This window comes from Balaenoptera acutorostrata, chromosome 10 (assembly GCF_949987535.1).
Source record: "Balaenoptera acutorostrata chromosome 10, mBalAcu1.1, whole genome shotgun sequence".
Lineage (NCBI taxonomy): Eukaryota > Metazoa > Chordata > Mammalia > Artiodactyla > Balaenopteridae > Balaenoptera > Balaenoptera acutorostrata.
In genome coordinates this window covers 29,210,780-29,229,956 of record NC_080073.1, presented here as the reverse complement: position 1 = coordinate 29,229,956, position 19,177 = coordinate 29,210,780, and the positions used below count along the sequence as shown (strand labels likewise).

The 19,177-nt window shown below is 39.7% G+C and overlaps 1 protein-coding gene across 15 annotated transcripts in view; it reads right to left on the bottom strand.

The window, feature by feature from the left end:
- The window catches only part of FHIT (fragile histidine triad diadenosine triphosphatase), a 1,493,627-nt gene that overhangs the window by 1,106,316 nt on the left and 368,134 nt on the right, over positions 1–19,177 (bottom strand). The window contains exon 4 of one of the 15 annotated variants that reach the window (XM_057555628.1): positions 5,035–5,109. The exons of the other annotated variants lie outside the window; for them this stretch is intronic. The gene's annotated coding sequence lies outside the window, so the exon portion shown is untranslated. The remainder of the gene's footprint in view (positions 1–5,034; positions 5,110–19,177) is intronic. 15 annotated transcript variants of the gene reach the window in all.

Sequence of the window (19,177 nt, the reverse complement as noted above, 5' to 3'; positions counted from 1 at the left end):
CCCCAAAATGTAGACATAACCTTAACTGGAATATGGGGTCTCTGCATGCCTTTTTTAGTTAAGTTATGTTATTAAAAATCAATACAGCACAACAGTCTACACAAGCATGCCTCCGAGATATTGTGGGTCAGGTGCCAGACCACAGCAATAAAGCTAATATTGCAACAAAACGAGTCACACAAATTTTCTGGTTTCCCAGTGCAAAAAGTTATGTTTACACCATGCTGTAGTATATTAAGTATGCAATAAACAGCAGTATTTCTTTAAAAAACATAATATATATACATTAATTTTAAAATACTTTTTTGCTAAAAAAATGCCAAAACAATATAATAGTAACAGCAAAGATTAGTGATCACAGATCACCATAACAAACATACAAAGTTTGAAATATTGCTAGAATTACCAAACTGTGATAAGAGACACATAGTGAGCAAATGCTGTTGGGAAAATGGCGCTGATAGACTTGTTTGACACAGAGTTGGCGCAAACCTTCAATTTGTAAACAATTCAATATCTGTGAAGCACAATAAAGCGAAATGCAATAAAACAGGTATACCTGTATTATTCTTAAGAAAGCACATAAAATAAGAGAAGAACCTGGAACTAAATTAAAAGTTTACCACCATTCACACCAATATGTTATATATTTGTAAACTAAACTTGTCACCAATAAAGATGTACCACATAGCATGTGCATGTGTGAAAGACAATGTGGATTCAGAAATAAATATACATATATAGTAAATGAAAACTCTAAGGCATTCCCAAGGATCTAAATGGCCTATACTCAAATATAGTAAAGTCATATCATAAGGGAGGGGACTAAGTTTTAACACCAGAGCCTAAGGCTCTGCTTATAGTCAAACTTAACACTGAAAAATCATTTAAATCATCTGTAGGGTGCAAGTTATATTGCTCTGTGTATTCAAACCTAACAATAAATATTTGAGAGCGAACAAGTGAACTAGGCTAAAAAAGGGAAGTAAGCAAAGAAAAGTCCACCTACAGATATCTGGGTATTCAAACCATCTGTTCTTTAAGGAACTAGCAAATCTTCAGCAATGAATCTTTACCATGTAGGTGATGAAGTATAATCTTGTAAATCTTCCAACAGGGCTTGTTCCACTGTTTTAATATAAAAGTTGTATAACTTTAATACATTAATAGATGCATTTGTCACTGCTAAAAGATTAAACAAGGTGGGACTTCCCTGGTGGCACAGTGGTTAAGAATCCGCCTGCCAATGCAGGGGACACAGGTTCAATCCCTGGTCCAGGAAGATCCCACATGCCACGGAGCAACAAAGCCTGTGTGCCTCAACTACTGAGCCTGCGCTCTAGAGCCCATGAGCCACAACTACTGAGCCCACGTGCCACAACTACTGAAGCTGCGTGCCCAGAGCCTGTGCTCCACAACAACAGAAGCCACCACAATGAGAAGCCCGTGCACTGCAATGAAGAGTAGCCCCTGCTCGCTGCAACTAAAGAAACCCCACGTGCAGCAACAAAGACCCAACGCAGCCAAAAATTAATTAATTAATTAATTTTTAAAAAATTGGCTAAAAAAAAGATTAAACAAGGTAATGTATGCAAAACTACTAGACACAGGGACTGACAAAGAGCAGATACTCCATAAAAATGCTGGGTTTTAATCTAAGTCTTATTTCATTCGATGCACAAACACACTGCTCTGTGAAATCTTGTAGAGAAGAACATGGTAGCTGCATTTCTTGCCAAGCCAGTTGGGGCCCCCAGGAACAGCTGTCACTTGCATACTTTAGGCATGGAGGAGACCTTACACTCGCACTGGCTTCTAAGTGAGCACAAGATGAATCCACTGCACACGGGAAGCATTTCTTTATGCCTGGGTCGCATCTCAGTAGATTGGCTCCCTGTGGAATGGGCTTTCCCTTTCCAAAGCTGTACCACAGCACATGAGGCTCAAACCACAGGGCTATCAAACAAGGAGAATTCATTTCTTTTCCAAAAAGGCATTCCTATCAACTCTACCAGGAAAGCACATGAACCCATGAAATCCATTTATTCGTATTTTTAATAATATATCCATCCATGAGTCCCTTTTATCAGCACTTAGTTACAATGGTATGCCACAAATATTTGGAAACTGGAATTATTTTTCCTCCCTTTTTCTTCTCTACCTCTCTTTTTTTCCTTTCTTCCTTCTTTCTTTCCCTGAAATTTCTGCCTATGGTAAAACCACAGCAAGAAGGAAAGTAAAATGGATTTTCCTAGTAGTCGACATTTCTGTGATACACTCATTTTTTTTGGTCTTCATAGGAACTCCCTCCAGGGTGCTCCTTTATGGGAATAAGGTATGCCAAATGAAATAGAGAACTGGAGGCACAATTATACCCTTGACATATGAAGAGAGAGTATTTTTCTCCTGGATTTATGGGGTAATGAAACTCAGACACTTTCCTTCTTTTCCTTAGTTTGCACTTCCTACTTATTGCTGCACACCATCATCACCATCATCATAAATTTATAAGAGTGCCCATGGCTGTAGCCTCTCGGTAGCTCCCAAATGATCTAATCCAGACATCATTGTCTTCAGCTCCCCTTTGGCATGAGTCTATTTTCCATTCCTCTTCCTTACTGAAATCTGCTCTCGATTATTTTTCATCAGATGTTATAGCTTTCTTTTCTGTCCCTTAAGTTGAATCTCTTTTATTTCTTCCTCTCATTTCCATGCTCTCCTGGGCCCTAAGCACAGTTCCTCTACATATATAGGGGGTTACATCTCCAAATTTAGAAACTCTTGAGAACTTTACTACCAAACTGCCTTTTCCAAGGTAATTTTTAGCAATATTAACTAAAAGGAGAATTTTAGACTTCTTTGAAGCCACAGCTCCACGTTAAGGATCTCAGCTCTAACTTCTATCACCTTGCAAGATGATAACCAGAGTTACAGTACATTCTTTCAACCCAGGCCAAACTCTCTAAAGATGGGCACTCTTCAACCCCCTGATTCCAACTGGGCTTCTTTAGGAAACTGGAGGTCCACAGTTTAGAGTTAGACAGACAGGGGTTCAAATCCAGCCTCCGGCATTTAATTTGGATATAACCTTGAGTGACCATTTAACCCTTCTGAGTTTCAATTTCCTTGACTGAAAAATGAGAACACAAATATCTAACTAATGAGACTGTTGTGAGGATAAAATGAGGTAATCTTTGTAAAATATTGATACACACAATGTCTGACACATGGTAAGCATTCAAACTTGGTAGCTATTATTTTTATTCTTATGAGTTAAAATGTTGAATAGAATGGATTCCTCTTCATGGAAGATCACAAAGCTGATCTTGGAGGAGACACTAACACATTATTTAATAGGTCCCAGTCCCAAATACCAGCCAGTTCAGTGTTTTCACACTTGGGAAGTCACTAAATATTTTTTAATTGAAATTAAAAATTGAGGACAAACAGAGAATTAGGATTTGGAACCAAAAAAACAGATAACCAGTCATAAATCTGGACATATCATTTAGAGTCTCTATTCTCAGAACACATATCTCTTTTTCAAATATATTTACTACAGTTAACCCTGGAGACTGAATATTCTTATCATCAGTTGCAAAACTGTCTCCTGAAAAAAAAAACTGTGTAATTATACCTAGAACAGACTTCACATGTTAACCTTTGATTTAAGGGAAGAACAAAAAGTAGACACTCAGCAAGAGGCTGGGAAGGAGAGGGAGAGAGGACGAGTAGGTGAGAGGGAAAAAGAAAGAGAGAGAGAGAGAGACAATGAGAATGAACGCAAAAGGGTTTGATGAGGATTACTGTTTGGCTTTTAGCCATCCAGTGCAGATAGGATGATCATACCATTTACGATTGCTGTCAATTCTCTCCATGGAAACAGGCTGAACAATTGGACACCCGTTACCTCTCATACAAAGAAAGTAAAATTGTCAATTCCTTACAGGCATTTTGCCTAAATGAAATACATATATTTTAAATTATTATGATTCCAGGAATAAAGCTAAATATCTAAACTCAATGAAATTATCTAACTGGGTCTGATCCAACAGAGTGAGGTTTTTACTCTGGAAGGTGAGTAAAATATTTTAGGGCATAAGAATGAAAAATTCATTGATTTACCCTGATCTGTAAAAAGAGCAGTCTGATCTACTTTTGAATCAAAACAGACCTGCTTTTAAATGCTATTTCTGCCACCTGCTTGTTGGGCAAGTTACTTATCCTTTATGTGCCTGATTTCCTTGTACCTAAAATAACTAGATAAGAAAGCATCTGCAAGTGGTGGGGACTAGGCCTGCCACTCTTTCTCTCTCTCCCTACACCCCCACGTCCCTCAAAGGAGCAAGTCCTAAGCCAACTGGCCAAATTCAAGCATACTGAGTCTTACTAATTAAGGGCAAGGTCGCTACACAACACTTACTCTAAGTTGGTAAAAGTCTGATTCCTCAAGGAAGGGTAACCATTTCCTTCTTTCTGTCCTGCCTTCTTTCCAACTTTAGGCAATAGCATCCATGAGCCAAAGTGATGTCCAGAGCACCAGGTCTTGCCTGCAACACTTTCATTCTTCCCCACTCCCTCCCACTGTCCCCCAGTCAGAATTCTTAAGCATGCTGTTCATTAGAGGGGACTATTTAGGAGAAAGTGGGAGAAAGTCCCACTTAACACTCCTTCTACATCAGCCTACCTTTATCAGTGCTCTACACTGGAAGGTCTTGGGCACTGGCCCAACTAATAACAAAGTGTCACTTTGTAACCATTTCCATGTTAGGGCCTTTGCATTTGCTCTTCCCTCTCTCTGGAAAGTTCTGCATCTGTAAATCATGGATCTAAATTTACATCATTCAGGTCTCAGTTCAAATGTTATTTCTTCAGAGAGGCCTTCCCTGACCACCCAATCTAAAGTAGCATCCTCACCACCACCAAGTCACTCTGTTATATTAATCTTTTGTATTGTTAATAGTTCTCGTCACATTTCATTACTTTCTTCATTTATTTGTTTGCTGCCCTTCCATCCCTCCTTCCCAAACATACCTATTAGAAGGTTGGTCCAAGAGAGCATGGATCCTGTCTGTCTTGTTTATCACTGGTTTATCCAGAGTCGGATGCCTATCAAATGGGTAGGTGCACAGTAAATTACAGCTATCATTACCCTTTCCTCTCAGGCTTGCTCCTGCCACCTTCTATGCCCAACCAAGTCCAGTGAAATCTTTTGAAAGCTCTCCTCCTCAGCTGACCCAGGATACCAGCGGGTATACTATGGGCTCTCTAAATTTTAGACTAAGTCTCTCTATCTTATAAATTTCTTTCTTCTAATCAGAATTTATATAACCTACTCTTTATTTGAATAGTATCTTATTCCATTTACCTTATTTGTACTTTTTAATAAACCCCAGCACAAAGGGCACAGCTTAGTGAATGTCCCAGCAAACCTAAAAGACAGTGGCTAATGCCTTTCTTACCCAAAGAAATGGTCCTAAAGAAGTCTTTCTACATCTCTGCCCTCCAGTCCCATAATACATGCACACAGTGGAAAACCGATATTTGCATTCCAGATATCTCCAGCAGGGAGTGAGGGGAAATGTTCTTTAAAAGGAGCAAACCTAAAACCATAAGGCTCTTGAAAGTGCTGCCAGTTAACATTTCCTCTTAAGAAAGACACAATCTCAACAGAATCAAAGATAGCTCAGTGGCATCTTAAATCAGGGATAGTTTTTAAGTTGAAGCTTAGAGAGTCTCTTGGGAATCTCTTCAGTTCTCCACACACACAAAAATATGGCACAGCTTCTCAGGAGGCACAACAGAGGCTTTCTTCTAGCATTAGAACAGACAGCTAGGGGCTTCCCTGGTGGCACAGTCCTCAAGAATCCCCCTGCCAATGCAGGCGACACGGGTTCAAGCCCTGGTCCAGGAAGATCCCACATGCCGTGGAGCAACTAGGCCCATGAGCCACAACTACTGAGCCCGCGTGCCACAACTACTGAAGCCCACATGCCTAGAGCCGTGCTCTGCAGCAAAGAGAAGCCACCGCAATGAGAAACCTGCGCACCTCAAAGAAAAGTAGCCCCTGCTTGCCACAACTAGAGAAAAACCCATGCGCAGCAACGAAGATCCAACGCAGCCAAAAATAAATAAATAAATAAATTTATTTAAAAAAAAATAAGAACATATAGCTATTTCTTTGGCTGTAGATCAGCTGAAATCATTGGGGTGAGTTTACTGGCCATATATATTTTCTAATGCATAACAGAATATGTCAATATTGGAATACACTCAGCACTGAGATGCTCACACTAGGAGATTCAGGAGGACAAGACTGACTCCCAGCTCCCATCTCACATTCACTAAGAAGCATATATTCATTGAGGGGAAATGTCTAGCAGAATGATCTATATTACTTAAATTGGTACCTCTTACTCTGTCTTCTTTTTTGCCAATTCTGTATGGTTAAGTTGGCAAAAGTTCAACACACACAAGATGCAACTCCATTCTATTCAAGACCACTCATCTTTGTGTCATGATATCTCTGTGTTAAAGATCAAAAAGTACTAACCCTACAGAACTTTATCACATCACCTGGACCCATTTCATAAACAAAGAATGTAGACAGCACACTCAGGAAAGGTCCCTAAAGAAATATCCTTCCAAGTTTAATTTTTTTTTAATTATTTATTTATTTGTTTGTTTGTTTGTTTGTTTGTTTGTTTATTTTTGGCTGCGTTGGGTCTTCGTTACTGCACGTGGGCTTTCTCTAGTTGCGGCGAGCAGGGGCTACCCTTCATTGTGGTGCGTGGGCTTCTCATTGCGGTGGCTTCTCTTGTTGCGAAGCACAGGCTCTAGGTGCGTGGGCTTTAGTAGTTGTGGCACGCAGGCTCAGTAGTTGTGGCTCGAGGGCTCTAGATTACAGGCTCAGTAGTTGTGGTGTACGAGATTAGTTGCTCTGCAGCATGTGGGATCTTCCCAGACCAGGGATGGAACCTGTGTCCCCTGAATTGGCAGGCAGATTCTTATCCATTGCGCCACTAGGGTAGCCCATGTTTAATTTTTAAAACAAATAAGCGGTACTTTTCTATGGCATAGTTAATCTTACAATATTTTATACATATCTTTCTTGGAACTAGGCTTAATATAAATCCTAAAAAAAAGAGTAAAACCCCACATTTCCATAAGTGTTGTGATAGTTAATTTTATATGTCAACTTGACTGTGTCACAGGATATCCAGCTATGTGGTCAAATATTATGCTGGGTGTTTCTGTGAGGGTATTTTGGATGAACTTAACATTTAAATTGATAGACTGGGTAAAGCAGATTGCTCTCTCCAATGTGGGTGGGGCTCATCCAATCAATCGAAGGTCTGAATAGAACAAAAGTCTGGCCCTCCCCTAAATAAGAGGGAATTCCTCTTGCTTGACTGACTTCCAGCTGGAACATTGGTTTTTTCCTGCCTTCGGACTCAAACCAAAACATTGGTTCTTCCTGGGTTGTGAGCCTGCTGGCCTTTGTATTGGAACTACAGTATTAGCTGTAGTGATTTTTAGGCCTTTGGACTCAGATTGGATCTATACCATTGGCTCTGCTGGGTCTCCAGCTTGCTGACTGCAGATCTTGGGACTTGTCAGCCCCCCTAATTGCATGAGACAATTCCTCTCTCTCTCTCTCTCTTTCTCTGTATATATATATATGTGTGTGTGTGTGTGTGTGTGTGCGCGCGCATCCCCGATGGTTCTGCTTCTCTGGAGAAATGACTAACACAAGTGTTAGACTCAAACCCAAAGACTAATAACTTTATTTTAAATCAGTCTGGCACTTAACTGCATGTCTCTTTATAAACTATGTAAAATTTTTTCATGAGTTAACATACGGCACTCCATCACTCACTCTAGAACACTCAAGGTGTTTAAAACTTTTTATATTATTAAAATGTAAAACATCAAGGAAAGATGTAGTAAGACTAAACTGGGACAAGTTTGTTAGTAATGCCAAATATAAGGCAATCTTGAATATAAAGAAATATTCCATTTTCTCAAAGAAAAGTCTAAAAATATTCAAAAGGAAAGATGGCCAACTTGTACATGTCAACTTTTAGGGATATAGAAAAAAATAGTTCAAACATTTACTTATACTTTTTACTTCATTAATTTAATTGGAATTTTAAAAACACATTTTATTCAAGCTCTGGCATGACTATCTTTAGCATACAGCAGCTGCCTTTCCATTCCTCCAACAGTATGTTCTAGAACACATCTGATTCTCTTGGTGTGAGACATGGCACTCCTTGAAGCATGTGTGAAGCTGTCTCTGGAAGTTGTCTCTAAAGGCACCAGTACCCATTTCTATAAGCAACTTCTTCTTTTCAGTAAAAATTCATCCTCCTACAGGTACCATTTTGATGGCCATGATATACCCATCTCTTGTATTGCTTTTTAAATTGATTTTCAGAAGGTGTGTTTAAAACAATATCCAACATTTGCCATTGTGAAGTCACAGCCCCCAGTATCATGACTAACTCTGTATTCAGTTTCTTTGCTCCTTTTTTACTGATCCCAGCAGATGACCTTCACAAGCACCCAAAAGAAACACTGAGTGAGACCATTCCAGCCCATCATGACTTCCCAAAGCAGCATTTTAAAGAACCCACATAGAAAGCAATGTCGTCTCTTCTAAGGGGTAATAAATTTGGGGGGAAGCAAATTTCACCTTTGTACTTGAGCATATGTGAGGTATTTTAGTGCACCTCTGCTTTTAAGATAAAATGCTAACTGATTTAACGACCATTTTGATACTGTGCTTCATTTCATGAGCAAGTTAGTAAACCTGAACTTCCTGAAAAACAAAGAAGTACCTCTTTTTTTTTTCTTTTCACGTTGTAAACACCAATATAGGCTTATTTTTCCTTTAATCTTCACCTACAATGTATTTATCTGCTCAATGTACAAATAAGCATCTATTCCCCCCCAAATCTGTTAAACATCCTCTCTTCAATGTCCTCAATAACACAGCAAAGACATCTTTATGTTTACCTATATCTGGGAGGGTTAAAGGGAAGTGCTCAAGATTGCTTTTGTGCCAGGGAACTAGGGAGCTAGTCATCTCCTTTGCTTCCACCTCTTCATCTCTGGAAGTTCCTGCTAGGGTCTTCCTCTTAGACTTTACTTTTGTAACTTTATGACTATCATCTCTTTTTTTTTTTTTTATGACTATCATCTTTTAATCCAAATGTGATAACAAAGTCTTTCCCTTCTTTGATAACAGAAGCCAAATTTTGATGGACAGCAAGGTGCCCAGCTTTAGATAATGGATAATGACTGGTCTAAGCCAATCATGGTAATGCCATTTTTCTTTGCTATTGATTTATGTTTATAGTAGATATGTGACCTAGCTCTAACCAATGAGGGGAAGTACACTGGGGTTTCCGTGAAAGATCTTTGCTTTGGATAAAAAGCCAGAGTTGTATGAGGAGGAAGGCTATTCTCACCTGCCTCTTCTTTCTTTTTTTGGACACTGTCATGTAAAAACTTTGTGTTTAGAGCTATGGCAGTCATCTTTTGACCATGAGGCAACAAGCCAAAAGATGAAAGATTCTGAGGATGAAAGAGACCGGGTCTTTAGTGACATCACTGAGCCACCAAATCAACCCTGGGATCCTCTACCTCCTGTGTTCTTGTAAGTACATAAATATCATTATGGATTACATTAATACTGCTTGAGTATTTTGTTACTCGTAACGGAAAGCATTCTTAACTCATACGTCACCCTAACATCAACCTCCATTTGTTATGGAGCAAAAGTAACTACATTCATTATTTTATCCCTATGGCACCCATTTAAAGTTCTGGTACTCAGTACTGTATCTTCCACAGCTTAGAAGGATATATGTTCCCCTCTCTCCAGCACTAAGGAACTCTTCTTATAAGACTGACAGATGAATGAGCTAGAAACTGAAACCAATCCAAAAGAAATAAAAACAAGCAAGAAAAGCAAAGAATCATGTAATAAACATCCATGCTAGGGAATGTGAGGGTGTAAGCTGAAAAAGGCTTATTATTTAGGAGGAAAATGCATCACCTCTGCTTAGATGAGTGAAATTAAGTTGTAATCATGATGGTGTACCAGAGTATTTGATAAAAAGACAAAAAGACATTGTTCTCAACACTTATTTTGGCAGAGGGTATGGAGGAGGGCAGGGAAACACAGGGGAAATATTCCCCTCTACCTTCTTGAGCAGTTGTGGCTGGACTAATAATAAAACTGGCACAGAACAGATTAACAGGAGAAAAAGAAACAAATTTTAATTCATCTGCATGGAGGTCCTGTAGAAATGGGACCAAAGAAGTGGCCAAAGCAGGCAACTTTTGTACTTTTTAGACAAAGAAACAATACATTTGTGAGGAATTGACAGGACAAAGAAACTCAGGTTTTCTGTGTTCAATCACTTAAGAAACTAAACAGAGTTTGGTCTTGGAGTAGTAAATTAAAGATGTAACAAAGATTGTTTACCCAGGCTTCTCAGCCCCAAATTCCCTGTCTCTGGTGATAAGGGTGTCCTTCTACCTCCAGATGCAGGGAGTGCACCTTTCACAGGGGAGATTTATTTCCTGTCTTTAGGGAGAGAGAAAAGAGGGTCAGAGTGTCTCTCTAGCATTGGCCATTTCTCAAGTAAATTTAATTCAAAATAATCAATATATGGGACTTTCCTGGTGGCACAGAGGTTAAGTATCCACCTACCAATGCAGGGGACACAGGTTCGAGCCCTGGTCCAGGAGGATCCCACATGCCACGGAGCAACTAAGCTCGTGTGCCACAACTACTGAGCCTGGGCTCTAGAGCCCGCGTGCCACAACTACTGAAGCCTGTGCGCCTAGAGCCCATGCTCCGCGACGGGAGAGGCCACTGCAGTGAGAGGCCCGAGCACCGCAACGAAGAGTAGCCCCCACTAACCGCAACTAGAGAAAGCCCGTGCACAGCAACAAAGACCCAACACACCCAAAAATAAATAAATAAATAAATATATTTTAAGAAAACACTACAAAATAATCAATATCCATTGAGGCACATTTTGAGATGGCCTACCCTGGGCCCCAACAACTGCAATGGAAAAGGTTCAGAGGTCCTCAACTGAAATGGTGATGCATTCAAGGCAGGTAAGTTTGCTTCTGAGTTGACAGAGATGGGATGAATGGTGAGATAGCCGATGTCTTCAAAATGACAAAAGGCACAGATATGGGGAAACGAGAGCTGACTAACCAGTTCCAAGAACAGCAGAATTACAACAACCCTAATGTAAGACCTCAACTCATCTCTCAGCTTCCAGTTTTCCTCAGTTTAACCCCTTCTCCATACTGCTGCCAAATATCCAAATATTGCACTTCCCTCCTCTGCCTAAAGATTTTCGATGACTGATAATTGCCTCTGATAAAAACCCAAAACCTTACCATGATCTGCAAGGCCTTTCATGATCTGCTCCTGCCTGCCTCCCTATCTTTACCTCCCCCTACACTGATCTCTCTATGCTCCCCCTGCCATCTTCTTTCAGTGCATAGATCCTACCACACACACTCTCTAAGGCCTCAGAAAAGCACACTATCCTGAGCATCCTCTTCATTCATCTGAGGTCTCCTCATACGTGGCTTTGAAGGTTATACCCATTTTAACAGGGAGGTTATCCCTAACCACACTCCACACTAAAACCGGTGTGGTACACTTCCCATAGCACTCTCTTCTCCTCCCTTAATAATACTCCTCACACTTGTCAGTAATTGGTTAATGACTTTCTTCTCCTCTAAACTGGAAGATCCATGAAGGCAAGGTCCATGTCTGTGTCCTTTACCCAGTTTCTGGCATATAGTAAGCTTCACTGTGCATGCGATGAATGGCCAGTTGTAATTTACCATTGTGCTGATACCATCTTGGGAGGGAGGGCTTTTAACAACTGAAGGACACATATGAAAAACAGACTTATGATACACTAATAATAACAGGGGGAAAAAAGCTATTAAGGATGGTTTTAATGACTGGGACATATCTTTTACTCTTTTAGTTAGACATCAAGGAAAAATTAGTGTCCTTCCTAACATGCTCTGTGGTTCTGTACAACTGAGTTTAGAGCACAAGCTAAGGCGTCAGACGGCCCTGGATTTGTATCCCAGCTTTTCTACTTATCAGCTGTGTGATTTGACATAAACCTCGAATCCCTCTAAGCCTCAGTTTCCTCATCTATAAAATGGGGATAATGACAAAGCCTTTCCAATATGGGTTTGTGAGAATTAAATGAGATAATACATGGAAAACCCTTACCCTAGTGCTTACCACATGTAAGCACACAATAAATGTTAGTGGGGGTTCTTCGATGTTCTGGCCATCATCATTAGAGACAAAACATAAATTCAACTGGATTGAAACTATGTGCTTAATAAATGTTAGATAGTACTGTTATGGATGATGTCATTGTTATTTGTGGCAAAAAGTACCAGCGCTCTTCTGAGCACATGTGTTCCTTGAAGTTAGGTGGGTCCATGTCTGTTTTGGTCACTACTCTGACCCAATATCCAGCATAGTGCTTAACACATGCAATAGACACTTTCTGAATGAGTAATTGAATCATAGGTCTAAACCAATGTGATAATACAGATACTCTTGTAAGAAAATAGAAAGAGGAAGGCAGGGTTCATCAGAGGAGGAGATAGGAAAGAAGAATAGGATTTTTTTTTTAATAATAAAAGCTTTTAAGCAATAAGATTAGAAGTTCAACTGTAATGGCACAAAATAGAGAACTCGTTGAGAATTTTGTGCTATTACATTCAAAGCAGAAGCTGATAATGAAGGCAGCAGCATTCAGAACCATCACATCTATGACCAGTTTTCAGACCCTGAAAAGTCGATTAGAACATTCCAGGAAACTACTGCAGTTTTATTCTAAAGGAAGATTCTGAACTCTGACCACATCTCTTACCCACTCGTATTGCTTTGTCTACCAGTGTGGCCTTTCTGAAGTGAGGGCTTCTGTCCATGTTGCTCCATGACAATAAAACTTCTCAGACCCTGGAAAGTCGATTAGAACATTCCAGGAAACTGCTGCAGTTTTATTCTAAAAGAAGACTCTGAACTCTGTTCACATCTCTTACCCACTCACATTGCTTTGTCTACCAGTGTGGCCTTTCTGAAGCGAGGGCTTCTGTTCTCTCTTCCTTCTTCCTCCGTGACAATAAAACCCAAAGTACCTTCCACCCCTAAGAGGAAGAGTGTCTTAATATAACTATTACATGTGACACAAAGCTCGCCACTAATGTGAGCCGGACAAGAATAAATTATCTAAATGAGACAGAAATAGCCATTCACTTCAAGGAAGCCCCACGTTCTTGAAACTCTGCAGCATTGAAACCATTTAGAGTTCACTATCAAGATTCCTAGCAGTGCTCATTACCTCGGCCAGCAGTCCCTCTGGACTACTGAAGACTTATATGAAATATATATAATCATGGGCTGCAATGACTAAGGGCAACAGGATGATTTAAAAGCACTATGATAGGGGACTTCCCTGGTGGCACAGTGGTTAAGAATCTGCCTGCCGACGCAGGGGACACAGGTTCGATCCCTGGCCTGGGAAGATTCCACATGCCGCGGAGCAACTAAGCCCGTGTGCCACAACTATTGAGCCTGCATTCTAGAGCCCATGAGCCACAGCTACTGAGCCTGCGTGCCACAACTACTGAAGCCTGCACGCCTAGAGCCCGTGCTCCACAACAAGAGAAGCCACGGCAATGAGACGCCCACACACCGCAACGAAGAGAAGCCCCCGCTTCCCGCAACTAGAGAAAGCCCGTGAGCAGCAACAAGGATCCAACGCAGCCAAAAATAAATAGATAAAATAAATAATAATTGAAAAATAAAACTAAATAAATAAATAAAAGTGCTACAATAGCCTTCACCCATGATATTCATCTCTTCTTGTCTATTCTTTTATGATCCAGATAAAAACTTGGAATGCAACCTATATATTGATATTTCCTGAAAAGGATTTCAGCAGCTCTTTAGGAAAGACTGTTTAAGCAGTTTTAATTTTAAGTGTAAGCCTCGAACATTTTGCTTCTATGGTACTTATGGGTTTAGTTTCTATTTCATAAAAATTAAGCCCCAGTAAGAGCAGTATTCAATTCTTGCTCTAACTAGAGTATCGAGTAGTGGTTAAGCGCATGTACTTTGGAATGGGAGAGACTTGGGTTCACCTCTGGGCTCCGCATAGACCTTTGCATGAATCAGACAAGGTATTTAACCTTTCTGAGCCTGAGTTACACCATCTGATAAATTATATTACACATGCTTGGCATGGAAGAACTTAAAAAATATTAGATGTTACTGGAATTAATGTTGTTATTGTTGCCATTGTTATTGTCATTTTCTGGTAGAAACTACTAGTAGCTACCCAGGCACACAGCTAGACCACATTTACCAACTCTGATACAGTTGGGTAGATCCAAGTGACTGAGTTCTAATCAGTGTAATATGACAGAAATGATGTACACACCTTCCTGGATGGATTCACAGAAATATTTCAGGCTCTATCCTTAACTCTTTCTTTTTCTCAACAACTCTGAAGGCTACTTATTGAAGAAGTAAGAGCTTCAAGATGTAAGGAAACTGGATCCTAGGCGAACCTTGGAGGAAAGTCACCCTCCAGAAACGTTTGTAACAGATTCTGAATGAGTTAGAAATAAACTTTTTTCTGTTGAGTTATTGATATTTGATATTGTTCATTAAGGCAATTAGCCTACCTAATTGTTTCTTAACCTGGACACTACTGATATTTTATACTATATAATTATTTGTTATGGAGGGGGCTGTCCTGTGCCTTGTAGGATACTTAGCAGCATCCCTGGTCTCTACCAACTTGATGCCAGTAGTATCTTCTCCCTTAACTGTAACAACCAAAAATGTCTCTAGACATTGTCAAGTGTCACCTAGCGGGGCAAAACTATCTTTGGTTGAAAAGCACTGGCCTACCCTGACCAAAACATCATCATTACCACTGTCATCCCAATCACCATTACTGATAGTCTAGTCCCTCATGACCCCCTTATAATCACAACCCCAAAGTTCCAAATATAGGCCCAGCATATTTTTTTATGAGAAAAAATCAAATGGCACCAAAACATAAAAGGAGATAAGGGTTCAAGTGGTAAACCCAGGGTTACAAGGGACCAAAGAATAAAGTCAAAACCAAAACAAATATAATTTTTTTTCGAAAGCTTGTTTGATCATTTTGGTAACCCAGAACAAAATTATTTTTTAAAAAACAGAAGACTAGGGATTTTCCTGGTGGTCCAGTGGTTAAGACTTCACCTTCCAATGCAGGGGGTGCAGGTTTGATCCCTGGTCAGGGAGCTAAGATCCCACATGCCTCCGGGCCAAAAAACCAAAACATAAAATGAAGCAATATTGTAACAAATTCAATAAAGACTTTAAAAATGGTCCACATCAAAAAAAAAAAAAAAAAAAAGAAGAAGAAGACTGAATACACAAGTAGATGAAGTTCAATATTTAACAAATACTTGTAGAATACCTACTATGAGATAGGCACTGTGCTGAACATACACTGGTGAATAAAACAGATATAATCCCTGCTCTCACTGAGATGAAAGGTAAATAAAAATATGGTAAATTTTTCTAACAGTTTAAACACAGTCATTAATTGACCACTGTGACAGGCAGAATTCTAAAGATGTCCCTGCAAGATTCCTGCCCCTAGTCATTCTATCAAACTTTAATCTAGGTGCTTCTGTGAATGGATTTTTCAGATGCAATTAAGGTTACTAGTCATATGACTTTGACATTGGGAAATTATCCTGGATTATCTGAGTTTGTCCAATGTAGTCACATGAGGCCTTAAAAGCGTTAAGTGCAAAGTGGAAAACAGAGAGAAGTGACAGAAGCAGATGCAGAAGCGATGCAGCAGATGGGGAGTCAGAGAGATTCCAAGTATGGGAAAGATTAGATGTGCCATTAATGGTTCTGAGATGTAAGGGCTAAAGGTGAGGATTGGAGAGGGGCTTGTAGGAACTAAGGGTGGTCCCCAGCTAACAGCCAGCAAGGCCACAAGGACCTCAGTCCTACAACCACAGGAACTGAATTCTGTCAACAATCTGAATGTACTTGAAAGTGATTCTTCCCTAGAGCCTCCAGAAAGGAACGTGGTACAGCTGACACCTTGATTTTAGCCCTGTGCCCCTGTGTTGGGCTTCTGACCTACAGAAACTGTGAGATAATGACTGTATGTTGTTTTAAGCCACTAAATTCATGAAATTTGTTATGCCTCAGTAAAAAACTAATCAACCATTGTGCCTTAAATATTTTAGAAGAGAGTGGGTCAAAGAAAATAGATATTAAAATATGCTTTATCCTTCATCAATCTCAAGTTTGCTAAGTACTTGACAGGTGCTCATTTGTGGAATAAAAGAATTCATTCATATTTTCATTCATTTGTTTAATAATATGTATTGAGTACCTCTTCTCTGATGGTCCCTGGAAGAGGTGCTGAGGATACAGTAGTGAAAAAGATATTGTCTTTTACTTCTAATTGCTCATAATGGAAGTGGAGGATGGAAACATGTATACCCAACAATAATGCAGAGAATGTATAACTCAACCTTAATATAAATATGAAAAAAAGTATGAACAAAATACAAGGGAGCATGGAATAAAAATCACAGCTAACATCTATCAAGTACTTGTCTCATTCATATTTACAACAAGGCTATGAGGTAGAACCTGACCCTTCCCATTTTGCAGATGAGGAAGCTGAGGCATGAGCAGGTGAAGAAACCAGCCCAAAATCATAGTCAGTAAGTGGCGAAGCTGGGATTTTAACACAGGTAGTCTAACTCCAGAGCCTATGCTTTTATACACTTCATTGTGTGCTCTCTCAATGCAGAAGAGTGGGCACACTCATGAGAAGGGCTGAGATTTGGAATGGGTACCTTTATCAAGGAGAGAAGAAGGGGTGAGCAGAAAGAAACAGCATCAGTAAAGAGAGAGATTCAGGAAGAAGGTGCATGGTGTGGCATATCCAGGGAACAAAGGAGCAACCTGTATCAGGATGAAGGAGAGCTGATGGCAGATGAAGTTGAAGCGTAAGTTGTCCTGACTTGACAGTCTTAGGCCAATTAGTTGTTCAATTTCATTCTGAAGCTTTCAAAAGGACCTATTAAAGAGCATGATAAGGCAAATAATTTCCATCAAATTGTGTATGATTTTTAATATCGTTATTAGTGGATACCATCAGGCATCCAACATATAGCCCTCAAGTGTAATAATATTTATCCATACAACTTGGAAAAACCTTTGAAAACATAGTGAAACCCTAAATGACTCTTTTGAGTTCAAGGAAACTGGGATAAAGTACAGATGCATGTAAGAATCCAGCTCTGTCTTCCATCTAGAAAGCTCTTCGTGTCTAAATCCACAAAGATACTGCTTAGCTTCTGAATCATCTGAGTTCGTTCACAAAAAAATAGGTGGAAAATCTACATATTGGCATTGAGAACATTTCTCGATAGAAACAGACCAACTGTTCAAATCAGTACCACCCGAAATAAATACATAAATACAGCATATAGAAGCAAAGGCATTTGTGGATCAAAACCCTCAAAAATCTTTCCATTTTTTGCCTGATGTAGAGTCATCATGAGCATTTGGCATTCTAGCTTGTTCTGTTTAATACAGTAGCCACTAATCATATGTGACTGTTTAAATTTTAAAAAGTGAAATTAAATAAAATTCCATCCTCAGTCTCATTAGCTGCATTTCAAGTGCTCAATAGCTATATGAGGCTATGGTCAGCATACATATAAAACATTTACATCACTGTAGAAATTCCCATTGGAAAAAAATAAGGTACTTATTTAGATAAAAGCAGTGATTTGTTAGGAACGCCTAATATGACTTAGTTTATTTTAAATTCATATAATTAAATTCACCTATTGCGAGGTCTTATGAGGTTCTGAATTTTTGTTTTAATCATTCATATGTATTTCATTCCTCTAAGTATGGAGAGATTCTATAACAAGAGACTCTCTATGGAGACAAGACAAAGCATTTATTAGGCATCAGCTGTTTCAAGCTCTGTACTGTGTTCACATCTTTTATGTCACTTAAGTCTCATAACTCCCTGGAAGATGGCATGGTTGTCGCCATTATACGGATGAGAAGGTTGAGGCCAAGAGAAGGCACCACATCTTTTCACTTACAAAACCTAAGAAATACTTATTTCTTCCCAACTAGCTCCACTGCTCCTAGGAGGAATACAGTACCTAGACTGAACAGTTAATTTTCCATAAATGAGGTTTACTTAGAGGGAAATCAGAGTTCTCTTTCATGCAGTTGAAGATTTTTTTTTAATTATCAAAATCATCCTGTTCTGGCAGTGGCTAAGAAGTGACTCAGGGAAGTACAAGGCAAGGAGGAGAGAGGAAGTCTGTGCAGCTGGAAACACTGAGTCAGATACTTATGTCATCAGTCCCCAAAGGCTCCATACCTCTGCCACAAATATACCCAAAGTTACATTTTTATGACTTCTCCTCTCCAGTCTCTGGAAGGAATGTGCTTGATATTTATTTTTAATCTGCTTCTCCCCAAAAATGTGGAGGGGGTGATATCTAGCCTATAAGATGGTCCCCAATGATTTCTGCCTTCACATAGTCATCTTTGATACGGAATAGGGCTGACCTGTGTAACTAAAAGGATATTGCAAAATTGATGATGTGCTACTTCTGAGGCTAGGTGATGAGACATTAAAGGTTTCACCTTGTTCTACCTCTGGAGGAAGCCAGTCACCACATGATGAAGATATTCAAGCAGCCTGTGGAGAGGCCCCCATGGAGAGGAACTGAGGCCTCCCACCAACAACCACCACCAACCTGCCAAGCATGTGAGTAAGACAACTTGGAAGCACATCCTCCAGACCCAGTGAAGCCTTCAGATGACTGTCAAACCAGCCAACATATGAAACCTAGAAACAAAACGACCCAGCTAAGCCTGTCCCAAATTCCTGACCCACAGAAATAGAACGGAATAATATATGTTTACTGCAGTTTTAAACCATGCCATTTCAGCATAATTTGTTAGGCAGCAATAGATCACTAACCCAGAGGGTTTCTCAAGCTTTATCTAGTAGCAACCCTGCAG